At 41.5% G+C, this 25,483-nt stretch overlaps 1 protein-coding gene across 3 annotated transcripts in view; it reads right to left on the reverse strand.

Annotated features, from left to right (window-relative positions):
* Positions 1-23,252, reverse strand: part of LRRC8D (leucine rich repeat containing 8 VRAC subunit D) — a 193,714-nt gene extending 170,462 nt beyond the window's left edge. Inside the window, exon 1 of one of the 3 annotated variants that reach the window (XR_012475549.1) lies at positions 23,086-23,252. The gene's annotated coding sequence lies outside the window, so the exon portion shown is untranslated. The remainder of the gene's footprint in view (positions 1-23,085) is intronic. The other 2 variants (XM_074221708.1, XM_074221706.1) reach the window with 2 other exon arrangements.
* Positions 23,253-25,483: the final 2,231 nt, after the last annotated feature.

Genomic DNA, 25,483 nt, shown 5'->3' on the forward strand with positions numbered 1-25,483 from the left:
GAATACATTTGGTCTATTCAAGGGCAAATATCTTAGTGACCAACATAGGGGAAAACAAACTTCAGTCAGCTTGAAAGTAACATCTCAGCAAACTACAAGAAGGCCATTCTCATTACTTTCCCAGGTAGGACCTATAATTTTTGGTCTCAGCCACTTAATAACTCCTTAGCTGTGTGACCTTGGGCAAGTCACTTAACTCCATTTCTTTGCAAAAAAAAAAAAGAATCTATCATCTTCCCACTTAAACCTGCCTATCCTCCAAATTTCCTTATTTCCATGCATGGCTCCACCATTTTTTCAATCACAACTTTGAAATGAAGTCATCTCTTATTCTACCCTCATTTAATTGGCCTTTCCCATCCATCCCTCTTTCTCTCCACTCCACATAGCCATCCACCCTGGTTCATTGACTGTCATCTAATTCTTTTTTTTTTGGGGGGGGGGGGTTTCAAGGCAGATGGGGTTAAGTGGCTTTCCCAAAGCCACACAGCTAGGTAATTATTAAGTGTCTGAGACCGGATTTGAACCCAGGTACACCAGACTCGAAGGCCGATGCTTTATCCACTACACCACCTAGCCACCCCTTGTCATCTGATTCTTAACTCATTATCTGGCATTCAATAGGCTATCAATAAATTCTAGTTGAATGAGTGATTGACTTCTCAACAATCTAACAGTCTCCTAACTGGATTCTCTGCTTCCAATTTTTCCCCTCTCTAATCATCCTCCATTCTGTTGTAAATAGACTACCTCAAGTGGAAGTCTGACCATAGCACTCTCCTCACCAATCTTCAGTGGCTCCCTACTTCTTTCATATGATCTGGTATTTAAAGATCTTCCTAATTTGGATCCAGTCTACCTTTCCAGACTTTCTGCATATCCATTAGGTTATAGCCCAACTGTTCTACTGTTACTCTTCCTTGAATTTGGTGTTTAACTGCTTATGCCACAAGCTAGGGGGCTAGGGTGGGGATGGGGGTTCCTGGAAAGCACTCCCTTCTTATCTCTGCCTCTTGGAATCCTTTCTCTCTTTAAGGTTCAACCCAAATGTTACCTTTTGTCTTCTGATCATCCTAATGTTCTATGCTCCCTTAAATGATATTGCATTTACCTCTTGCCAACTCCTAACCTATGCACCAAAGGAAGAATGGGAGCCCCTCGAAGGCAGGGACTATTTTTCATTTTATCTTTGGGGTCTCGGTGACTGAAAACAGAGTGCCTTTAAATGCTAGCTGAACTCAATTTCCCTTGCACAAGGCAAGGACAAGGACGATGATGAAATAAGGGAAAGGTTACTCTCTGCTCAGCATTTGTTTTTTCTGGAGAGGGACTTTCTCTAGCCAACACCTTTAGAACATGATCTGCTGTGTCTCCTCAGTTGTCTTAAAAGTTAAGGGAATAAACCGAAACTAAGCAGCCTGGGTCAGAGTCCCTCCTGCCTCCTCCAGAACCCTCATGTTTTGAACTGAAGTGACTGTTTGCAGCCACAGTCACTGCCCAGATAATTGCCTGCTTTACCCTATAACAAACAGCACTTTGTTGGCAAATTGGAGGTAGGCCTGAAATGGGAGTGGGGGAGAGGGGGGATGGTAAGAAAGAATCCCAGGCCTGCATACAGAGTTCACTTCCATGCAAAGACCAATATCATTCTGCAGGTAGGGGGAGGTGAGAAAATTAGAGCAGTTTGGAAGAAAAAGAATAACATATTTTATCGCCCCTCTTCCAAGCTACTTGCAAAGATCCCTCCTTCCCCACCAAACTCCTCAGCTGGTACAGGCTGTCTAATTCTCAGGGAAGTTTTCAAGAATGTCTTTAGAAATTTAGCTAATCTGACAAAAACAAGGGGTGGGGGGGAACAAAACCGGAAGTTTCCCCCACCCCCAATAAGAAATAGCTTTATTATTCAAGGTTATAAGTTTTTCTTTCCTAACACTCCCTTCCTCCCTCCCTTCCCCTCTCTCTTCCTCTTTTTCTTCTCTCCTCCCTCCCCTTTTCTCTCTTCTTTATCCTTTTCTTCTCTTCTCTTTTTCCCCTTAACTTCTTTAATCTCTTTTCTCTTTTCTTCTCCACTCCCTCTTTTTTCTCCTCTCTCCTTTTTTCTTCTCTCCTTCCTCCCTTTTTCTCTTATCTTTTTCTTCTCTCCTGTCTCTTTCCCCTCTACTTCTTTAATCTTTTTCTTTCTGCTCTCTTTTCTTCTCCTCTCTCTGCCTCCCCCCCCATAACATTGTGTATAAAGCTTTTGAACACAAGATCCATATCTCAGATGAGTTATCCAACATTTCTGCAAAGTCTTAATACATCCAAATAAAGAAGGCCAAACTAGGATTCCTGTCCCAAGATCTCAGAATTAGTAAGGGCTCAAGAGGCCATCTCATTTAACTTGTGCCTAAAAGGGAATCGCCCTCTTTAAGATCCCAACAAATGATCTTCCAACCTTTATTTAAAGCCTTCATATAACGGGGAACCCACTTACTGCCTCCCAGAGATGGGTCATCTTTAGCCTCAAACTTGCTCTTACTTCTGATTTTGACAAAAGCATCAGCTTTAATCCATGTTCAAAATCCAGACATTATCTTTGCTTTTGGTGCTTCTCATCTAGCACACTCAATCATAAACCCCCATCAGCCCCCCCCCCCACCTCACTACTTCTGAAATCCATCTTCTCTTCTTCATTCCCACTGCCACACTGTGGGATAAAACTGTAGCCTCAGAGGCCTTCATTACCACCACCCTAGACCAGAGGTATCTTAACACAAGGCCTGCAGCCTTGGGATTGTGGGCCACTGATCCAAATTAAAATGTAACCAGGAGGGGTGGCTAGGTGATGCAGTGGATAGAGCACTAACCCTGGAGTTAGGAGTACCTGAGTCCAAATCCAGCCTCAGACACTTAAGAATTACCTAGCTGTGTGGCCTTCGGCAAGTTAAATAAATAAAAAAATTTAAAAAGAAATTAAGCAGGGGATGGGGATCTATCTAGGCATAAGGGACAGTAAAGAGAACAAAGTTAAAGAAAAAGGGAAATGCTGAGTAGTCCAATTTTACCAGAACACACAATATGGCTAGGGGAATAGTAAGTGTAAGTAACTGGGAGAGCCCAGGAAGTGGGAATCACAGTTTATTTTGAACATATTTTTATTTCTCTGTGTACCTGGTGTTACCTCCAGTAAAATGTAAGCTATTTTGCTTTCAAGGAAGGAGTGTTTCAATTTTGACTTTATATTCCTTCACTTAGAGTAGATGCTTAACAGATGCTTACTGAACAGACTAAAGTTCAAACTTATTCTGGCCTAGCATTCAAGGATCTTTCCAATTTGCACTAACAATCTTTTAGTCTCTTCCCCATACTTGCATTATGAACTACTCAAAATGAACTTTTTGGTACCTTTGTACACATAGATGCAGAGCTAGGGGAAAAAAAAACACCTTAGAATTCAGGTCCAGCCTCCTCATTTTACAGATAAGGAAACTGAAATCCAGAGAGAGAATCAGTGACTTATCTAGGGTAATATAGCTTACAAGGCAGAATATTAACCTGTATCTTCCTGACTTCATAACCATCATCCTACCTACTTCAACAGAGTACTACTGTTCCCTGTGCCTGGCTTTCAGTAATCTAAACCTGCTAAAATTATATTTATTTTCTGAAGCCCAGGCTGAAATGGGCACATGGGCTCAAGAATCTTTTCTTGAACTCCCAGGTTTGAATAATCTTTCATTGGAATTTGAGAAGCACTTTGTTCTGCTCCTCTATACTTAATATATACATTGTTCTGCATTTTGGTTATCTTTGTACTCATATCCCCTTCTACCATAAAAGTATCATGACAGGGCAAAGGGCAAGGACTCTATCAATATCTGGATTTCTCCCAGACCAGTGGTTTACCAGTCAGTCACTGTCAGTAAGCAATTACTGTCTACTATGCAGGCAACAAAAAAAGGCAAAAACACAGTCCCCACTCTCAAAGAGCTTATACTCTAATGAGGGGGGTGGGGGGAGAGAGCGAGGATAGTTCTGGGTATACAACTGGTGTTTAATAACAACACTGCTAATGGTCATCCAGTATTTCCCCATAGGACACCAGATAGATCTAACTCCATAGTGACAAATTCATTCCTGATGACTGTATTTTAAGGGAGGATGGTTTTGATCCTTTCCCTCTGAACTTCTTCCATGATATTTCTCTCTGAGTGAACCCTGACCTTCCTTCTCTGAGGACTGAAATAATAGAGAGAAAGAAGAATTTTCAGGGTGAATTTGGTTTTGCTTACCAGACTACTTCTTCCCAGAAATAAAATGAATCAAAATCATTCACATCAGCTCAAAAGTTGAAAACATATTATTAATTTAGGTTTATGAGGTTCTGAAAAGGAAAGTAAAGAGAGATAAGTTGAAATTAGAAGGCATGGGTTCCAATCTTGTCTTGATGACTTACAGGTTTGATCTTGAGCAAACTGTCAAAATTCTTTAGGCCTCAGTTGCTCATCTGTAAAATGGAATGGTGTTAGACAGCCTGGATGAGTTCTACTATAAATCTAAATTTATCATATTATGAAAATGTTTTATTGAGCTATGTTGTCCCCAGATTTCAAACAATGGGACTAGAGTCCTTGATAAACCAGTATTTCAGGAATTGGGGGAATTTACCTATGTAGGAGCTCCAGGAAACTTGCAGGGATTTTCCTGATCCAACTAAGATGGAGTGTCGGGTATGAAAATCCTAGATAACTTGATAATTAATTATAATAAAAAGCTCAATAGTTTGGGATAAGTTTCTCAATATATTTTTTAAACTACTATCTTAAAAACACGCATATAGTTTCAAGAGCAATTACTTGTGGCAGCCACAGTTGTTTCTAAGTAAAACGGAGAAGGAATTCTTAAGGAGGAAAGAAGAAAAATATTGAGAAATGCAAGAGAAACTGTCAATGTAGGGAGAAACTTCCTATATTTAAGGATGACTGGGGGAGGGGTGAAAATAAAACACTCTCTCCACTGTCTAGAATCTAGTAATCATATCAGATCAAATTAAAATTGAAAATATCACAGCCTTCCTTTCTTTCAAACATAAACATTATATTTAAAATACTCTGCTACCCATTCTGCCCAAGAGTCAAAGTCATGTAAAAACACAAAAGCCCCCTAAAATCCAAAGAAGTTGGCAGTTCTCAGACATGTTCCTCAATCATTGGGGACTATCAGGAATATTCCTCTCTTGCAAAGTATTCCCTGGTTTACTCACCCAAATACAAACATATCTGGACTCTTGCAATGGTAAGTGTCCCAAGAAATGATAATTTCCCAACTTTTCTTAGCTCCCTCCTCCTTACAGTGCTTTTCCTTCACCTTCATTTTCATGCCTTTCCTTCCCTTTATCACCCACTTTTAGCTGGTGGAGCAGCTAGACGATCATGGATCTAGAGGTGGGAAAGCCTCCCCAGACTTTCTATTTCAATACACTCATTTTACAGAAAAGAAACTGAGGCCCAGTAAGGACACAGAATAATAGGATCTGATATTTAGAGCAGAAACAGATTGTAAAGGCTATTGCATTCCACACTCCTTTTAAAGGTCAAGTAACTTGTGCAAGGTCACCTAGGTAGGGCACATCAGGGAGCTAAATTTGAAACCAGATCCCCTGATTCTAGAACAAAGCCTCCTTCTACTCTACCTCCAACCTTAAAACATGCTTTTCCTGCTATTTCCTGACATGGATGATATTCATTCTCATTCATTCTCTCCTCTCTCTCCCTCTCTCTTTTTAACCAGGTGATATTTTCCTGTTTCTCTATTCCTGGAGCTAAAGGCAGCTCCACCCAAGCGACTCCCCACCAAACACACCTTCTCCCATTGGCTGCTTCCCTCTCCCCATCACCCACAAGCCTTCCAACCTCTATCCACCCTCAGTGGAATTGGGAATTACCAACATTAGAAGCCAACCACTGTTACCATTACCGAAGGGAGTCCTTTTCTTTGTTTTCCTTACAACAGAATTAGAGCACTAGCAGAGCCTCCAGCTGCTAGGGAAGTTAATTGAACTTTCATTCATCCTCATTCTTTTATTTAGCTAGCTTAGGAAGGAAATCATTCTAATTGTTGTTAGAACTTGCAGCCCGAGCCACAGTTCTTGATCAGTTCACATGGTCTGTGAGGCTGAGTGAGAAATTCGGCTGGGAGTTTACAGAAGGATGTAGAAGAGGAGGCATCCTGGATAGACAGTTCAGATTTGGGAAGGAGCTCACATATAGAGGGCCCATTATCATTATGATTGTAGCAAACTAAAAACATAGATGATTCCCCACACACAGATACACTCTCTCTGTCTCACTCTCTGTGTCTGTCTGTCTGTCTGTCTGTCTGTCTCTCTCTCTCTGATACACACACACACACACACACACCCTAATTTTAAAAAAATTCTTAATATCATGAATACACTGTAATTCAACCTCATGTAACATTACAGAGCCTCCATTAGCAGTAGCCCATGTATAATTTAGACCATCATAGCTCAATCACTAATAGCCCTGGATACTCTTGTTATACCTCACCTAATTTTCACAGAATCATTTAAGAGCATTAGGCAAACCAGTGCCACAGCCATAAAGGGAAAGAATGCCTTTCAAACTAAGGAAATCTGATTCTCAATTTCTAGGTTCCTCAACAGCTACTGTTTTACCCTGAAGGTAGATGGAAGCTAGGTGAGATAGTAACACTGGGCCTAGAGACAGGAAACTGTGGGTTCAAATCCATTCTCAGACAGCTGTTTATATTTGGAAGTTAATTAGTATGGTGGATAGAGTTCAGGATCATGAGTCAGGAAGACCTGAGTTCAAATTTAATCTCAGACACATTAGCTATGTGACCTTAGACAAGTCACTTAACTTTTGTCTGCTTATTAACTCAACTCTAAAATAGGGATAATACTGCTTCCTAGGTTGTTCTGAGGATACTCCTCAGGGGTAGAGATTGGAAACTGGCTTCCAATATTTGAAGGGCTAGTAATCAAGAAAATAGTTTTGTGCTTGTCCTTAGGGGGCATAATTAAGACCATTAGACAGAAACTGCCAAGGGTAGGAAATCAGAGGACAATGATACAAAAAGGGCACCAATCCCACAAAAGAATAGGCTTGGGAGGGAATGAGATCCCCACCCCTGAAGGTCTGAAGGTAGAAGTTGATAGCCAGTCACCAAGGATTTTGTAAAGAGGATCTCTCATTCAGGCATCAGTTGAATTAGATGATTTTTGAGTTCCTTTCCTAAGATGCTAAGATTCTCTTTTCTCTGAGGTCTCTTCCACCTCTGGTTTCTTCATTTTGAAATGGTGACCTTGCCAAAAATAATTTCATTTTTTTCTTGGTTTCTTTATTTGTAAAATGGAGGTAATATTTTTATTATCTATCTGAAAGGGTTGCTGTGATGAAAAAAATACAAAGAGTCAATCTGTTTGCCTCAGTTTTCTCATCTGTAAAATAGGAATATTTATAGCAACTACCTCCCAGAGTTGTTATGAGTATAAAATGAGACAATAATTCTAAAGTACAGTGCCTTGTACATAGTATGTCATATAAATGTTGATTCTGTTTATCATTATTATCATCATCACCATTTCAATGAAGAATATAAAATGTGTTTTAACCACACAGTTATTGTAATTTGGTAGATCTGACTCTTCATGACTGGGATTTTTTTGGACCAAGATACTAGAGTGATTTGTCACTTCCTTCTCTAGTTCATTTGACAAATGAGAAAACTGAGGCAAACAGGATTAAGTGACTTGCCCAGGGTCAGGCAGCTATTAACTATCTGAGGCAGGATTTGAACTCAAGTCCTCCTGCTTCCAAGCCCAGCACTCTATCCACTGGGCCAAACTAGCTGCCAATATAAACAACTATAATAATCATAATCATAATATTTCATTATGTTGAATTAATGATGAAAACCAAACAAGAATTTATCAAGTGCCTTGCATATGCTGGGATCAAATGAAAATAAAAATTTTAAAGTAGAGACACCCCTGCAATAGCATGGGTTTCAATTCACTAAAATTATAAGGCACTTAGGACAATATAAATATTTACTCAATGGAATTGTATGCTCCAAGGATAAGGCTCAGAACTATTTGTTTCTATTTGCATATATTGAGTTTTCTTCAATAAACATTTGAGAACCTCCTTAAGGTCCAGCCCTGAATAAGGCCCAATAGGAATCTGAGAGGAAACTTTCTCATGTCTCCAGCACCTTCTGCCACATAGCTAGGGTTCTCATGGAACACTGTTATTTAATAAATGGGATACCATGAGGCTGCCTAAATTAAAGGAGAATGGGAATAACCCAAATCCCTCTGAAATCTTTTGTATTGATCCACCAATTACAGGGGTGCCTTCTCCCTCTATTTGATAGACTTGATGGTAGAATAAAGACCTAGGAACCGTAAGGCCTGGGAAGGAGTGAAGTACTTAACAAGTCTTTATTAAGACTATGTGCAATTTGGGCAGCTAGGTGGCTCTTTATCAGAGTATTGGGTCTGGAGTGAGGAAGACCTGAGTAAATGTCTCAGACATCCACAGATATACACTCTCTCTCTCTCTCTCTCTCTCTCTCTCTCTCTCTCTCTCTCTCTCTCACACACACACACACACACACACACACACACACACACACACACACGCCCTAACTTTAAAAAAATTCTTAATATCATGAATACACTGTTTTCTCAACTGTAAAAATAGGGCTAATAACTACCTATTTCCCAAGATTGTTATGAAGATCAAATGAGATAATATTTGTAAAAAGCTCATGGCACAATGTCTGACAAGCAGTACAGATTATATAAAGGCTTATTAACTTCATTTTCCCTAATGCATAAGGATTTGACTTCTCCTAACTCTGGTCCCTGTCAAGTTTAAAAGCATTCATAGTTTGTGATTTTCCAGACTTAAACCAGAGGCAACTAGGTGGTGCCCATGTTACCATGGTGGACTTGGAAGTCAACCATATCTGGGTCCAAATACTGACTTAGACACTTGGTATGTTACCCTGGGCAAGATACAGACAGGCACATAGACAGAAAAAGATACAGGTGTGTGTGTACACACACACATACACACACACACACACATATGTATATATAAAGCATTTTGCAAATCTTAAAATATTGTATGAATGCTTTTTGTTGTTTTCTAGTCACTTTCAGTCTCGTCCAACTTTTACTTTTACTTTTTTACTTTTTCTTGGTAGAGATATCACAGTATTTGATTTCCTGCTCCAGCTCATTTTAAAGAGGAGCAACTAAGGCAAATAGGGTTAAGTGACTTGCCCAGGATCTCACAGCTAGTAAGTGTCTGAGGCTGAATCTGAACTCAGGAAGATGAGTCTTCCTGATTCCAAGTTCAATGTTCCACTTACTGAGCCACTTAGCTGCTCTGTCTAGGATTATTATTGTTACATTCCCCTCTTAGCCTTCCTTTCCTCTTACTGAATCATCTTATCTTTTTTAATTTCTACATGTAATAGTCACTGACATTTATATAGAAGTTCAAAGTTCCACAAAGTGTTTTACATACACCATTTCATTTGAGCTTTTAACAACCTCGGGAGGCAGGCATCACAGGGATTGTTGTCTCCCTTTTACAGAAGAGAAAACTAAGGCTGAAAGGATTTATCCAAGGTCATACTGCTAGTAAATGCAAGAGGCATAATCTGAACCTTAATCTACCAGATGCCAAATTCACATCTATAACACACTTTGGAACTGCATTGAATACAAAAGAGAATATAATCTATTTATAGGAAGTCTCTGTCCTTAAGAATTTCATGAAGCCTGGTATGCATGGCAGGGGAAGAGCAGATGAAACCATCAGAGAATACCTTGGCTTTCTATGTACAAGGGGCAATTTTATTTCCCTTTTAATCATTCTGATTAATTATTGCCCTTCTCCATCTTCATCCTATCTTTAATATAGTGTAGCGGTCAGACACTGGCCATGGCTCTGGGAGGGCCAACCAATGCTTCTTAATCTGATTCAAAATGGACACACTCTGTTCTGTCACCAACACTCTTCCTGCTAATAATCCTTGGTACCAGTCCGGCCTGTAACAAACAGCAACATCCTCAAGAAACAGCCAATGTTGACTTTCCATCTTGTTCCTCAGTAATGATTGTTTTTATTCCCCAAACATATGACCTTTATATTGTTTCCACTAGAAGACCTCTGTGACATTTCTGCACACTGATGGCCTGGAGCTATTTTCCTAAAGTTTATGACTCTTGGCTGGACATATTATGATACGGAAGGGCTGAAGTTTACTTGAAAACTTGAAGATTTCATTGTTGCACTTGCCCTCCTTCAGATCATTTCAATAAAGTTAGCCTAGTATGACAGAAATACTAAAGATTTTGGAGATAAATTGGAGAACAAATACAATGCTACAGATATGGCGGCATTCCCAGATTTTAGCTCTACTTAGCTGTCAAATTGATCTTCCTTAAGTGATGGGTAGGTAGGCGGTCAGTTCCAGGGAAGTATTGGCTCTGGAGTCAAGAAGACCTGAGTTCAAATCCAGCCTCAAATACCTAGTAGCTGTGTAACCTTGGGCAAGTCACTTAACCTCCAATTGTGTCAAAAAAAAAAGTGCAGCCCTGCTTATGTCATTGCCCAATTTTCAATCCTCTCCAGAGGCTCCCTCCACCATCAAATGCTCTATCTGGTGAACAAGTCCTTTATAATCCAGTCCCTTCCTACCTTTCCAGGATTCTTACAAACTCTCCTCCGGTTCTTCTACAATCTAGATACTAGCCTTCCATGAGATAATTATCTCCAGCCTTCTAAACCTGTTCCCCAGGCCTGGAATTCTCTCCCTCCTCATTCATCTCCAATTCTTGGGCTTCTCTCAAACATTAGTTAAAAACTTACCTTTTATAGGAGATTTTATAGGAGATTGATCTTTCTTGGTGATTGTCCCCAATTTCACCAATATATATCTTCTCTGTACATAGGTGTTAATGTGTTGTCTTCAACATTAGACTGTGAGCTCCTTTAGGGCAGGGATATTTTCTGGGCCCCTGACTTTGTGCATATTGGGAATTCCTCCCATGTAAACTCCTCTACTATTCATAACAGGCAATTCACCTTAACTTAGTCCTTGAAAGTCACCTTAAATGGTAAAATGCAAAGTGACATTCCCATGAAATCATAAGGTGTATCTTGAATCCTCCCTGTTACTTTACTACCCATGTGATGTTGTCACCTCACCTTTTATTAAAATGTAAGGTCCCTGAAGTCAAGGACTGTCTTTTGCCTCTTTCCATATCCATAGTGCTTGTCACATAATAGGTACTTAATGTAAGTTTATTTATAAATTTGAACTGAAATCCTAGACTTCAGTTTCCTTACATTTAAATGAGGGAGTTGGACTCTATGAAGCTTAAAGTCCTTCTGAGCTCTACCATTTTGTGATGCTGTTTCCTTCTATGTCTACAAGATCAAGAGTTCCAACCTGGGTTCAAATCAAGACTCCTCTATTAGTACTTGAGGGATCTTGGGCATGTCGCCTCACTTCCCTTTTCCCACCTTGAAAAATGATGAGGTTAAGTGAAGTGAGCAGATCCAAGAGACCATTGTGAGATGCTCAAGATGAATGCAGCACCTCTCAGCAGTTCAGAGATAAAGAACAACCCTGGGAGACATGCTATGGACAATATCATCCACATCCAGAGGAAAAGTCTAAATGCATACTATGTTCATTTTTTTAAACTTCTTTTATGTTTTCCTTCCTTTCTCATTCTTTTTCCCCCTTTCCCTTTAGTTCTAATTCCTCTTTCACAACATGATTGATATGGAAATATCTTAAATATGAAAGTACATGCACAACCTCTACTGGACTATTTGCCACCATGGGGAGGAAGGGTGGTAGAAAAATGTGGAACTCACAAATTTACAAATGGATGACTGCTAAAAAACTACCATTGAATGTAATTGAAAAATAGAATAAAATTTCAATAAAAAAACCCAAAAAGGTTTAACTAAATGTCTTCTAAGGTCCCTTCCAAATATAAATTTCAATAATCCAATGATCCAGGTCTTCCTAAATCCAAGGGCTGCTCTCTCTTCACTACAGCTGCCATGCTGAGTTGTCTTGACAAAAATCATGAATCTGCTCTGGGCCTCAGATTCTCCATATTTGTAATGAGAGAGTTGACTTCCAACTCTAGTGTCCTCAATAGTTCCTGTGATCAAAATTTCCTAGCTATTGGTGTGTAAAAATGTTTATCATGGGGCAGCTAGGTGGCTCAGGGGATAGAGCACAGGCCCTGGAGTCAGCAGGACCTAAATTCAAATCCAACCTCAGACACTTGATAATTACCTAGCTGTGTGGCCTCAGGCAAGCCACTAACTCCAGTGCCTTAAAAAAAGTTTTTCACAATCTCAAAAGAATTTTCCCAAGAATTTCTGCTTGTAAATTCAAACACATTACTTCTCACAGAAAAATTATCTTTCCCTCCCCAAAAAGTATTTACCTGAAATGCTTGGTGATTTCACTAGTACTGTCAGTGAGGAAGTGAGACTCACAAATTTGTAGTTCTCATTGTCTTCCATGAAACCCTTCTCAAGGATGTCTATCACACTGGCAAATGGCCATCCTTCTAACAGAGTGACTGTTTATAAATGGCTACACATTTTGGCCCAAAGTTCCAGAATTTCGCTCTCGACTTTCTTCAAAAGTCTTGGACAGATGCCACTTGATCTCAGTGATTTAGCCCCATCTCATTTGCTGATTACATTTAAGACATTCTATTGATTTACTGCTATTTTTTCCCTTGTACTTCTGACCCCTGTGTTTCAAAAGATAGCTTTCTAAGAGGAACTTCACTAATATATTTCCAGGCAAATATCAAGGTAAAAGAAAAAGAAATTATCGTCTCTCTACTAACTCTTTTTCTTTTCTTGATTCATCTTTTGCACAATTATGGGGTCTAACTAATTCTCAACCTGAAATCTACTCTCTGAGGTATTAGAGTCTTCTTTGAGACACTTCTCCAATTATTCCTTGGCCTTAAAACTTTCCTAAGTTTACATACCTCCTGACACGCTCTGTTGGCTCTCTCTCCTTTATCCCAGAGATAAATACAGAGAGATATTATCTAAAGTAAAGAGTTCCAGGGCAGGGGCCAGATATAAATGGATAACACTATAAAGCACTAGAGATCACATAAATTAGAATAATATGGGTCTTATACACTGAAACCCTGGGTCTTATCATTCAAGTTTTGGAAATTAAAAAATGTGGTGTCCAAATCAATATCCCCACATATCTGAAAGAGGACTATCAGAGGGGGATGTCCCTTACCTTCAGGAGAACAAGTATTAGCCAGAAAATACATTCATCTTTGAATTAAGCAAGAATCCATGACTCTCTACAAAGAATTTTTTTCCTCAACTCCATCATGATCATCCTTAAAAAACCAAAACCCTGGCTCTCTGAGGGTTCAGACTGTAGAGAGGAACAAGGAAAAGAAAAGGAAGATTTATCTGAATGAAGACCAGACCCAAGTCTAGCCTTGTCCTACATTCATTGTCTCAACTATTTTTTTACAAATCCCAAAAATAATCCGATCAGGCAGCTTTGAAAAGTTCATAAAAACAAACAAAAAATACTTCTCTTCAAGATACCTGAACTGAATCACAAGGGTCCTAGAGGACAGAGGCTGCCTTCAATACCCCATCCAGTGAGTCCCCCAAAATAAGGTCAGGAGAAGGCATTTTGGTAAGCAAGTTCAGCATGATGTTAAAAACAAACTCAGCAGAAAACAGCTTAGTATCACACACTAGATATCACATTAAAGTCTATGATACGAATGAATGAAACAGCTTTCAATTATTGCCTACACTGGACCAATGGCTCAGTGCTGAGAATACAAATAGGAAAAATAAGAACAAGATAGTCACTGCTTTCAAAGAGTTAATCCTATAACTGAGGGACAATATCTATTAAAGCATCCAGATACTGATGGTCTAACTATAAGAGGAGGGGGAGTACGGAGATGAGAGAAGATAAAAAGGAGAAATCTTTTCTAACTATGTCTGAAGAAAAACTCAAACTAAAATATCAGAGAAAATAGACAATATCAACAACAGAATTAAAAAGCTTTTCCCCCCCCCCAAATCAACGTAGCTAGGATTATAAGGGAAAACTGTCAATGGGGGAGGGAAGGGAAGGGAATTTTTGTCAAATATACCCAGTGAAAGTCTGCTATGACAAAATTCTATAAGGGGTGAACACAAATTAATACCATTGAGTCATTCCTCATAACAGATTTTTTCCATCACTAATAAGAATACACAAATCAAAACAACTCACAGTCATTGGTTCTGCTAATTGGTTCCCCAAGACAAAAAAACACTATATAATAAAATATACAAATCTGAATATGATTTTGTATAGGAGGGAAAAAACCCCTAGAAATAATGTGAATATCCTTCTACTGGGGAATGGCTAGTTGTATATCCATAAAATGGAGTATTATTGAATGATAATAAGTATTAAAAGAGAGGGAGAAACCTAAGAAGATTTGCCTGAACTAACGCTTAGCAGGACCAGGAAAACAATGTATCCAACTGTTTCTTGCAGAGGTGCCACTGGACCAATCTTGGTCCTGGAAGAAGATGATGAAGACATTGGTCTCCTTTCCTCAGAGAAGCCCGAGATTGAAAGTGGCCAAGCATTGCATATTCTGCTAGTGACGGTCTCTGCAACACTTGAGTTTTTCATTAACAAGGAAAACCTCATCAGATTTGCATAAAACCCAGGAACACCTATAGTTCTGAAAAGTTATTAACAAAGCTCTCTTTAAAAAGAACCTCTGGGGCAGCGAGGTGGTGCCTGGAGTCAGGAGTACCTGAGTTCAAATCTAGCCTCAGACACTTAATAATTACCTAGCTGTGGGGCCACTTAATTCCATTTGCCTTTTGAAAACCTTTAAAAAAAAAAACACCTCTTCTCAAGAAACCACTATAATAGTAAATGGAGGCAGACTAGCACAGATATTCCGGATCTTAAGTTAAGAGTATCTGGGTTTCCTTCATGACCTTGAGCAAATCACTTCAAGTTTCCGGGTCTTGTTTCCTAGTCTATAAAAGAAGGAGATTAGACTAGGAAGAATTCCTAAGGTCTCTTCCAGCTCTTAAAATCCCTTCTCTTTCTATGGGAGAGCTCAAGGATACAACACAGATAAAAAATTTTTTATAAAAAACACAAAAAGTTTTTCAACAAGGGCAAAATTGAAGATATTTACCACCTTTTAGGTGTATTCTAGAGGGGATCTTTGGGGCAATCTGGTAGCACAGTGGGTAGATAAACGCCTGAAGTCAAGAAGACTTATCTTGGATTGTTTTTAATCTGGCATCAGATACTTACTAGCTCTGTGACCCTAAGCAAGTCACTTAATCTCAGTTTCCTCATCTGTAAAATAAGCTGGAGAAGGAAATGGTACATCAGTCAAGTATCTCTGCCAAGGAAATCCCAAAAGTGGTCACCAAGAGTCAGACACAAATGAATAATAACAGATCCTTGTTTAGGGAATGGCTGGATTAGCTGGACTCTGATCTTTCAATTCTGTGGATCTAAGAAAACCAAAATGATGACATTTATCAGGTTAAAATGTTTTGAAATCCTATATTCAGGTTAACTTTGTAAAAGATTTGGAAAAAATCACCTGATCAAATTTCAAAATGTATATAATAATTACTAAAATTCCCTCACATAATCACAGAAACTCAGAAACCAAGAACTTTCATTCTTAAACAAGAATCCCTTTATCTAAAACACAGTAAATTAGAGGAAAATAGATAATAGAACAGAACAGAGAATCAAGAAATAAAAGTGTCTAAGAAATGAGTTCTTAGTAAACCCAAGCTTCTAAAACATTAAGGGGGAAAAAAATCAATAAAAACCAGCTGGGAAAATTGGATGGTAGTGCAAAAAAGTTGAGGTCAGCCCTATACCTCACTTGATACTACAATAAATTCCAATCCAAACACACAAAATTGAAGGTAAGAACATTTATCACAAATATAAAGAAAAGGGTTTAACTTTTGGAAAAAAGTGGATGAAATTGTGGGAGACAAAATAGATTGATTAGATGGCAGAAAGATAACGATTTTGTTCACTGAAAATAAATTTTAAAGTTTTTGGGAAAAAATCTTTGACAGGTAAAAAAAACCAGACATCTAAAATAAATGCAAAATCTATATAAAATTTATGAGAGCAATATCCATCTCCTAATTTATTCTAATCCCTTTTTCCCCTCCTCCCCCTTCTACTGAAAGGTACCTCATTATAAGGAATAAAAAGTTTGCCGAATAGCTGGGAAAACCACTTCTGACACTGCCTATGTGACCTTGGTCAAGTCTTGTGACCTGGGTCAAGTCTTCTGTCCTATCTCTGCCTTCTGGACTTTCTTCCAGTCTCGACTCAAATCCCACTTTTTTCTGAGATGTCTTCCCCAGGTTCCCTGAGTTCCTTCCCCTGCTCTCTCACCTAGTGTTTTCTCTCCAGGATTATCTCTCCTCTCCACAATACTTCATCTTGCATGGGCATAAGTTTTTGAATAGTCTTCTCCACAACAATGTAAGTTCCTTGAGGACAGAAAGCCTAGTTTTGACTTTTCTCCTATTCCCAGCATTTAACAAAGTACCAAACATATACCAAGTTTACTAAATAATGACTGATTGACTCGGTGTCCTAAATAATCATCCAATTTAAGTTACCAAGTAGGTGCCAATCTGCACTGTTGAGTGAGCTCCTGTAGCAAAAAACAATCCCAATTAAGTGACAAAAGAATTATGAACAAATAATGATAAAAATGAAATGCTAATCATTAACCTAATCCTTCAACATTTTTTCACACACTCAGAGAATTTGAAAACAAAAAAATACCTCCTACCTGTCCAATTGGCAAAAATAATAAAGTATGAAGTTTGGGAGAAGACACATAATTGTAAATTCACTTGGCAGAACTCAAACTGGTCCCATCTGATCTTTTGGAAGAAATGTTTGAATACACACACAAAAAAATCCTATTTGGTATTCAAGTCCTTTTATAATCTGCTCAGCACCACCTTTCCAGACCTCACATGTACTCTCCAATCCAATGACACTGGCCTACCTGCTGTACTTCAAATAAAATGATCATCTCCCATCTCTGGGCACTTTTTCTGGCTGACTCTCTGGCCTGAAATGCTCTTCATCTGCATCTTGATCTCCTGGCTTCCTTCAAGTCCCAGTTGAAGTCCACTTTCTAAAAGAAGCCCTTCTGATCCCCCCCTTAATTCTAGGGTTTTCTCTCTATAGCTGATCTTCAATTTATTCTTTCTATACATAGTTGTTTACATGCTATCTTCCCCATTAGACTCTGAGCTCCTAGAGAGCAGGGATTGTCTTTTGCCTTTCTTTTTATTCCTTCTGTCTGGCACTTAGTAGGCACTATTTCCTGATTGACAAAATTAATTTTACCTTCTGATTCAGTGGGTGTGCTATCAGGACCATATATCCTAAAGATAACATTAGGAGAAAAATAAACCCTCTCTCTCAAAAATATTCACAGCTTCTTCATTTATAATAGCCCAAATATTGGAAATAGACAGAATTTTTAAAAATAGGGCTGTAGATGAGCAAATTGTGCTAAAGCAATGAAATGGAATATTACCATACTGCAAGAAAAAAAAAGACCATCATTCTAAGTCATGCTGCAGGACTTATATGAAGCTGCCAAGTGAGAAAAGCATATGCAATGTCTATGGCTACATTTTTTAAAAATTCAGCATCCCATCTAATTTTACAAACCGGACAGAAATAAAGAGAGGATGCAAAACAAATTGTCATTAACATCTTGTTAGATGATTTTATTTTGTTCTTAAAAAAAGTCACATGAGGACAAAAACTGAATAGCTTGGGAGTTGTTTTGGTAAAACTGCCCTGGTTGACACTGCAGGCATCCCAGGAGCCAAAAGAATATTGCAGCTGCTTAGAAGAAGAGCTAAGTCAGACTGAGGCTGCACTAGCCTAGCACAGTCATCTACCACACAGGAAGTAAGTCTCACTGCGCTATGGAGGGGGCAAAAAGAGACTAGGAGGAAGTCTCTTTTTTTCATCCCAGTCATCATAGATTGAAGAAGAATTAGACAAATAATCTGTGTGAACAGAAGAGGAAAACTAGGCTGTTCATGGGAAGAATTCAGGTGAAGGAAGGAGGGCAATTTATTGAGCACGATAGTCATCTTCGAGGGTCTTAACTGTCAAATAGGAGGCAAAGAAATGGCACTTTTTTTGTTTTTGTTTTTTGCAAGGCAAAAACGGGGTTAAGTGGCTTGCCCAAGGCCACACAGCTAGGTAATCATTAAGTGTCTGAGACCGGATTTGAACTCAGGTACTCCTGACTCCAGGGCTGGTGCTCTATCCACTGCGCCACCTAGCCGCCCCAAAAATGGCACTTTTCTTAAGAGACTTTTACTTAAAGGGAAACATCAAATAGGATATGGGATGCTGGATATGAAATCAGGAAGTCTTTGAACTCAGATCCCATCTCTGATATTGGATAGTAGATGACCACAGATGGACAATCCACATTTTGCCTCAGTTATCCTCAATGTAAAATGGGATAATAGTAATAATACCTGTTTAGCACTAAACACAGATAAATATTACCATAATCCTATTTTACACTGGGGCTAAGGTATAATGTGAGTTGTATATAATATAAAAAATATATCTGATATATAAAGATATGTATGAGATCTATACAAAAGAGTACTACTGCATCTTTTAAATACATAAATATTAGCTATTACAATTATTTTCTGAATCTCTTTAATATATTACATCTACTTTCCCAGAATAACTATTTGTATATACAACACCCCCCCACACACACACACAGGCAAGAACTGTTCTCTAAATGAGTTATTTCCCTCATCATCTAGTAAAGTGTTCTACACACAGTGGGCATTTGATACATTAAAAAAATTGTTCTGCATTGCAGCACAGGAAAGAACTAGTATCCATGGAAAAAGTTACAAGGAGGTGGCTTTGAGCACAGACTAAAAATGATAACTCTTCCAAAGTGGAATAGGCTACCATGAAGGAGGGAGCTTCCTGTCATGGGAGGTCATATCTAGGGCTGGGAAGGAGAGTCAGCTAATTCACTCATCTCATTTCCTAGAGGAAACTTGGACCCTCCAATAGCAGCCTCTTTTCTTGACTAGGTTTCTTGCTCCTTAGCCATCCAGAATCATCTAGATTGTGCTTTTTGCTGTTTCCCTCATTATCTCCTTGATGTCATTTAGGTTGCAAACATCTACAAGGCCTTTTAACTGCCTAGAATCAAATCACTAGGATAAACTGTACGCCTCAAGGACTGGATGCTGAGAGACTGCCATCAGTTGGGGGATGGATGAACAGGTTGCAAATGACTGTGACAGATATGCTATGCCATAAGAAAAGGGGGGGGGTAGCTAGATGGCACAATGAATAGAGCACCAGCCCTGGAGTCAGGAGGATATGAGTTCAAATGTGACCTCAGACACTTAATAGTTAGCTTTGTGACCTTGGGCAAGTCACTTAATTCCACTGCCTCGCAAAAAACAAAAAAGAAAAAGAAAAAAAGAACTGAGAGGGATAGTTTCAGGAAAACCTGTAAAGACTTAAATGAACTGACACAAAATGAAGTGAGGTCATTTTACACAGTAACTGCCATATTGTATTAATGATTAACTATGAAAGGCTTTACTATTCTGATCTAGACAATGATCCAATACAATTCCAAAGGATCCATTATGAAAAATACCCCCCAGAGAGAGAACTGATGAACTCTGACTGCAAAAAAAGCATACTTTTCTTATTTTATGGGGGGGGGGGTATCCTTTGTGTTTTCTTTTGTAACATGGCTAATGTGGAAATGTGTTTTGCACAACTTCATATATATAATTGATATTATATTGCTTGCTTTCTAACAGGTGGGGAAGAGCTGAAGAAAAAAGAATTTGGAACTCAGACTTTTAAAACTTAATATTAAAAATTTTAATGTAATTGGTAATTATTATTTTTTTAATTTAAATTTATTTTTATTAAAGATATTATTTGAGTTTTACAATTCCCCCTCAATCTTGCTTCCCTCCCGCCTGGTAATTATTTTTAAAAATAAATTAAAATATATTTAAAATTTAAAAAAAATAAGTATAGTGTACCTGGGCCTTGTTAGAGTTCTGGCCTTGAAGTTAGTTAGCATTTTATATATATATATATATATATGGCATTACAAACTTGTGAGGTAATTGCTATTGGAATTTCCATTTCATAGATCAGGAGACTGGCAGACAGAGATGAAGATTCACAGGTTCACCCAGCAAATATGTATCTGAATCCAATCTTCCCAAGCCCAGGTCCGGCTCTTTCCACTAGGCCATCCAGCTTGTTAGCTATGAGACCTAGGGAATTCCATCAGCCCTAAATATCCATTAAGCTATAGGGATAGGCTGTTCTCTGCATTTGGGGAGAATTTCCCACACCCCAGTGAAAGATCCTACAACCTACACTTTTCATGCTCCACATACATCAAACAAATATATTTATTGTTCTCAGAGTCCGTTTAGATTAGAAACTATTGCTCAGTTGTTTCAGTCCTGTCCAACAACACCCTGTGATCCTCTTTGAGGTTTTCTTAGCAAAGATAATGGTGTGATTTGCCATTACTTTCTCCAGCTCATTTTATAGATGAGGAAACTGAGGCAAACAGAATTAAGTGACTTGTCCAGGGTCACACAGCTGTTAAGTGCCAAATTTAACTCATAAAGATGAGTCTTCCTGATTCCAAACCTAGTGCTCTATCTTTTGTACCCTCCCAAATACTTCATAATGCAGTTTTGGAAATATTAATCACCTGACTTCCTCCCAGCTTGAAAAAGTCTTGATGGCCTTCAGCCAGGGGAATTAATTCCTAATCAGAAAATCCAGTTTTAAGTCTGAGACCTGTCATTTACTAGCTATGGGAATTTAGACAAACTATTTAACTCTGAAATCAGTTTCCCCTTAGATAAAATGGGAAAGGGGTTTGGGGGGAAGGGAAGGAATAATATAACCCACTCAGCATTCCTCACCAGGGTGTTTGTGAGGACCATGTGACAACATAAGATGCTTTGTAACTTTAGTGTGTTCTATAAATTTAGGCTCTTATTACTGTTGCTTAGACATGGTTTCCTTTGGAGGGTTGGTGAATGACATTCTCTTTTTGTGGAATGTTTTTTCTATTAGACTCACCCCAATCTTTTTCCTATTTTAAAAATGGAAGCAAGACTCAACCTGCCTAATGATCCCCCAGGTCTCTGACTTGACCCAAGCACCCAAGATCCTCCAACATTCCTGGCTAATGTCCCTTGACCAATTCTCCCTGACTGTCCCTGCTTATAGAGGTGCTCACTAGACCATCTTACTGGAGAGTCCATGTGCTTCTTTTTAGATTTCTTATAGGCCACTCCAAGTAGAGCATTTCCCAAGTTGCTGGCAAGTGAACAAATATTGTTGACTAGCTACTTGGAAAATGTTGCATAATTGCAACAATCATATACACCAGAAATCCCCAACTGCCATCCTTCTAATATCAACTGGTTCCTTTTTGTATTTTTTTAAAGTATAATTAGGATTTTTTTTTAAAACCTGTTTTTCCATAGTCAGGGACAATTTACTGGCACTGCTGAGCCTTGCCCATTTTAAACACACATATCACCTTTAAATGAAATGTTTCTTCTTAAATCTGAAGACAGAAAAGCAGTATCTTCTGAAATCACTTTTTAAAAAAACCCTCTAGTAACAGAACATAGTCTGATGGGAGGGAAATGCCCCCAAGTTTTGTTTCAACTGAAAAAATACCAGCAAATATCAGAGGATTTTTTAAATGAGCATTATAGTAAGTGTCAGAGGACACACTACCTGGCCTGTCGGAGAGTCCAAGGGCAATGGCTCAGCAGGGTAAAGCACCTTTAGCCTTCTAATCTACTCGATTGCTCTCAGGAAGATACAGGTAGCACTTAGTAAACATGAGGACACCTAAGGTTAAGGGAGGGGAGATGATAAGAAGTAGTCACCCAATGGGAGATTTCCAACACCAATGGCAAAATGAAAATGAATCCTACAGCCTGGGGATCATTCCAGAATAGCTGGGCAACTGGAACACTAGAGTTCAACTCCTAGATCATGGATTTTCTGATCTGGATGAAGGTACAACATGGAAACAATGTAAAGACTGACAGACTGCTCTCTGTGGGGGTGGGGGGAGGGAAGTAAGATTGGGGGGAAACTGTAAAACTCAAAATAAATAAAATCTCTAGATTCATAGGCTTTCATCACCCATGACAACATTAAAATGAATCCTGCATGGAGTGGCTAAGTGGTGCAATGGATGGAGAGCACCGGGCCTGGAGTGGGAGGGCTTGATTTCAAATCCGGCCTCAGACACTTACTAATCCCCTAGCTGTGTGACCTTGGGCAAGTCACTTAACCCCCAGTGCCTTGCAAAAACAACACGAAGTAAAACAAAATAAAATACATCCTGCAGCCTAGGGGCTATTCCCGAGCAGCTGGATAACCAGAACACGAGAATTCAAGTTCGGGATTCCTGGATTTTCCAACATCAGGGACGAAATGAGAAGGAAGCCCGCAGCCCGGGGCCGCCAGCACACCAGGATCTTCCTCTGGAGGGGCCGCCCGGCCCCTTGGGGGGAGATGTTCCCCCCGGGGGCCCCGTGGCCGGTCCGGGCAGCTCTGAGCCGCCGCCTCCTGGGCATCTGGGCCAGTACTCGGGCGCCTGCGGGATCGGACTTGGCTGTTGCCAGAAGCGCCGGGAAGCAGTGGGCGAGGGCCCGGCCCGGCCCCGGGGCTTCCCGCCCCTCTCCCACTACCCACGGGCGCAGACCCCGAGGGGCGCGGGGCCGGGCTGGCCAGTCCTCGGCGGGTGTCGGGGCGGGCTCCAAGCCGGCCCGGGCCGTGGCGGCTCCGCGCCCCCCCCCCGGGCCCCGGCCCGCCCCCGCCCGAACCTACCTGTCCCCCGCGGGCGCCGCCGCTCCGGCTGGGTCGGGGGCCTGGAGGGGCTGCGGCGAGGACAGCGGCCCCGTGCGCCCCGGCCGCTCGGGCTCAGGCCGGACGAGTCGGCATCGCGGGCGCCCGGGCCCGGCGGCGAGCTGGAGGCGGCTCAGACCGGCGCCCGGCGGGAGGGGCCCCGCACCTGCCGCCCCCTGCCCGGCGCGGGGCGGGGCGCCGCCGCTCCCCTGCGGCCCCGCCCGCCCTCGGGCCCCGGGGAAGGCGGCGCGGGCCGGGCCGGGGGAGGAGACGCGGGGCGGGAAGAGCGCCGGGGCCCGCCCCCGGCCGGGCTGCACCCACCGGCGGCGCGCGGGGCTCAGGCGGGCCGGGGCGCGCCGAGCTGGCGGGGGGCGCCCTGGGCCCCGCGGCCCCTCCCGCGGCTGCCGGCCGGACGCGCGGCGCAGAAGCCGGGGCACCGGCGGCGGCGGCGGCAGCGGCGCATGACTCCGCGGCGGGGGAGGCGGACGGAGCGGGGCCGGGGCCGGGGCCGGGCCGGGGCCGGGCCGGGGCCGGGGCCAACCGCGGCCGGAGAGCGCCGCCACTGGTCCGGGCCTAGCCAATGGGGCCGCCCGCGGCCGCCACGTGACCGCCCCCCGCCCCGGGGCCCGCCCAGGCCCGGTGTGGCGCCCGCGCTGCGCGGCGCGGGCTGCCCGGACACTGCGAGCCGCGGCGCGGCCTCCCCGGCCCCGGCCCGGCCCCCGGCCCTGGGACGCGCGGGCCCGATCCTGGGGAAGGGCAGAGAGGCCCGGCCCAGGGGGCCCGGCCCAGCGGGGCCCGAGCCGGCACCTGCCTCGCCTCCCCCCCCCATCTGAATCCAGCGGCCTCGGAGAGCGGGGCCGACTCTGTGGAAGGTGCAGGCCATGGGCTGGCTGTGAGTGAGGGGCTCCGCCGAGCCACCGGCCCGGCCCCCGCCTCCTCCCCTGGCGCTCAGTGCGGCGGCACAGGGCCACGGCCCCGGGCCCGGACAGTCGGGGTTAAGCGGCTTGAGCGAGGCCACCCAGCCGGGTGGGAGCCCAACTCCTGGCGTCCTGTGCTCTAGCCACCCCCCACCCCATAACAAATGATGCATCTTTGAGTGAAACGGCTGGAGCTCCTTGGCACACCTCCTTTCCCCTTCATTGTGGGAGAAAAGTGAAGGGGAGAAAGAGAAAAGACATACTTTATTTTTTTCCTCCAGAAAAAAAAAATATATATATATACATAGAGAGAGAGAGAGAGAGAGAGAGAGAGAAATTGATTTTGGGGTTTTTTTGCAAGGCAATGGGGTTAAGTAACTTGCCCAAGGTCACACAGCTAGGTAATCATTAAATGTGAAGACAGATTTGGACTCAGGTCCTCCCGACTCCAGGTCCTGTGCTCTAGCCACTGCCCCACCCAGCTGCCCCCATAACAATAATTCCGCCGTTCCTTTCATCTGACAGCTCCCCAAAAGTCTCCTAAAGTAAGATTGCTCATCTGTGGTCCAGACTCAAGACCTGTCACTTGTCCTAGTCTCTTTCTCCACCCCCTCTTTGACAGGAGTTCCGGAAGACTGAGAGTAAACCTGAAGGACTTAGATCATAGAATCATAGTTCTAGAGCAGGAAGAATCCAGAACTCAAGTCAAATGCCAAATTTTAGAAAGGATAAAAATGAGGCCTCCCGATTAAGTGATTTGTTCAAGGTTTCTACTTAATGATATTAACATCTAATAATACTCAGAGGTCACAAATAGCCTGGTATGATTTAAATAATCTCTTTTATGTAATATTTTAGGGCAGGGTTTTTTACCTGTGGTTAAAGCTTGAGGTTTAGTTTAATATTTTGGTAGCTTTCAATAAAATTGATGTCCTTTGTAATCCCATATATTCTGTTTGATGAATTGTAGAGCATCATTCTGAAAAAGGGTCGCTAAGATTTCCCCAGACTGCCAGTCATCCATCTCACATAGAAGTTAAGAACCATTAATTGCAAAAAAGAGAAGAAATATTCAAAAATTTTAAGATGCTTTGGCATCTCTTTACAACTTGAGTTTTCCTTAGGTTATCCCTCTCCCTTTCCAGATATCTGAGAGAAAATGGACATCAGTTTTGTAATTGTCCTAATAAAGATGTGTTGAGAACTTTCTGGAGAAGTCAGTAGGAGAAATAGAGAAATAGCCCCCCATAAGAGGAAGTTTTTATCTATGATGTAAGATATCCTGAAGCTGTGACTCAGGGAGAACTGTCAGAAGGGAAAATAGTGAAGATCCTTATTGTGTTTAAGGGCAATTCTTTTCCCTTTGAACTTGCCTGACCAAAGATGCTGAGAGGCTACTGCTCCCATGGCCAAGAGTTAGAATAAAACAATTCCTGAGGACACTTGCTGGGAGCAGGCGGGAA

Source organism: Macrotis lagotis, chromosome 2 (genome assembly GCF_037893015.1).
Source record: "Macrotis lagotis isolate mMagLag1 chromosome 2, bilby.v1.9.chrom.fasta, whole genome shotgun sequence".
NCBI lineage: Eukaryota > Metazoa > Chordata > Mammalia > Peramelemorphia > Peramelidae > Macrotis > Macrotis lagotis.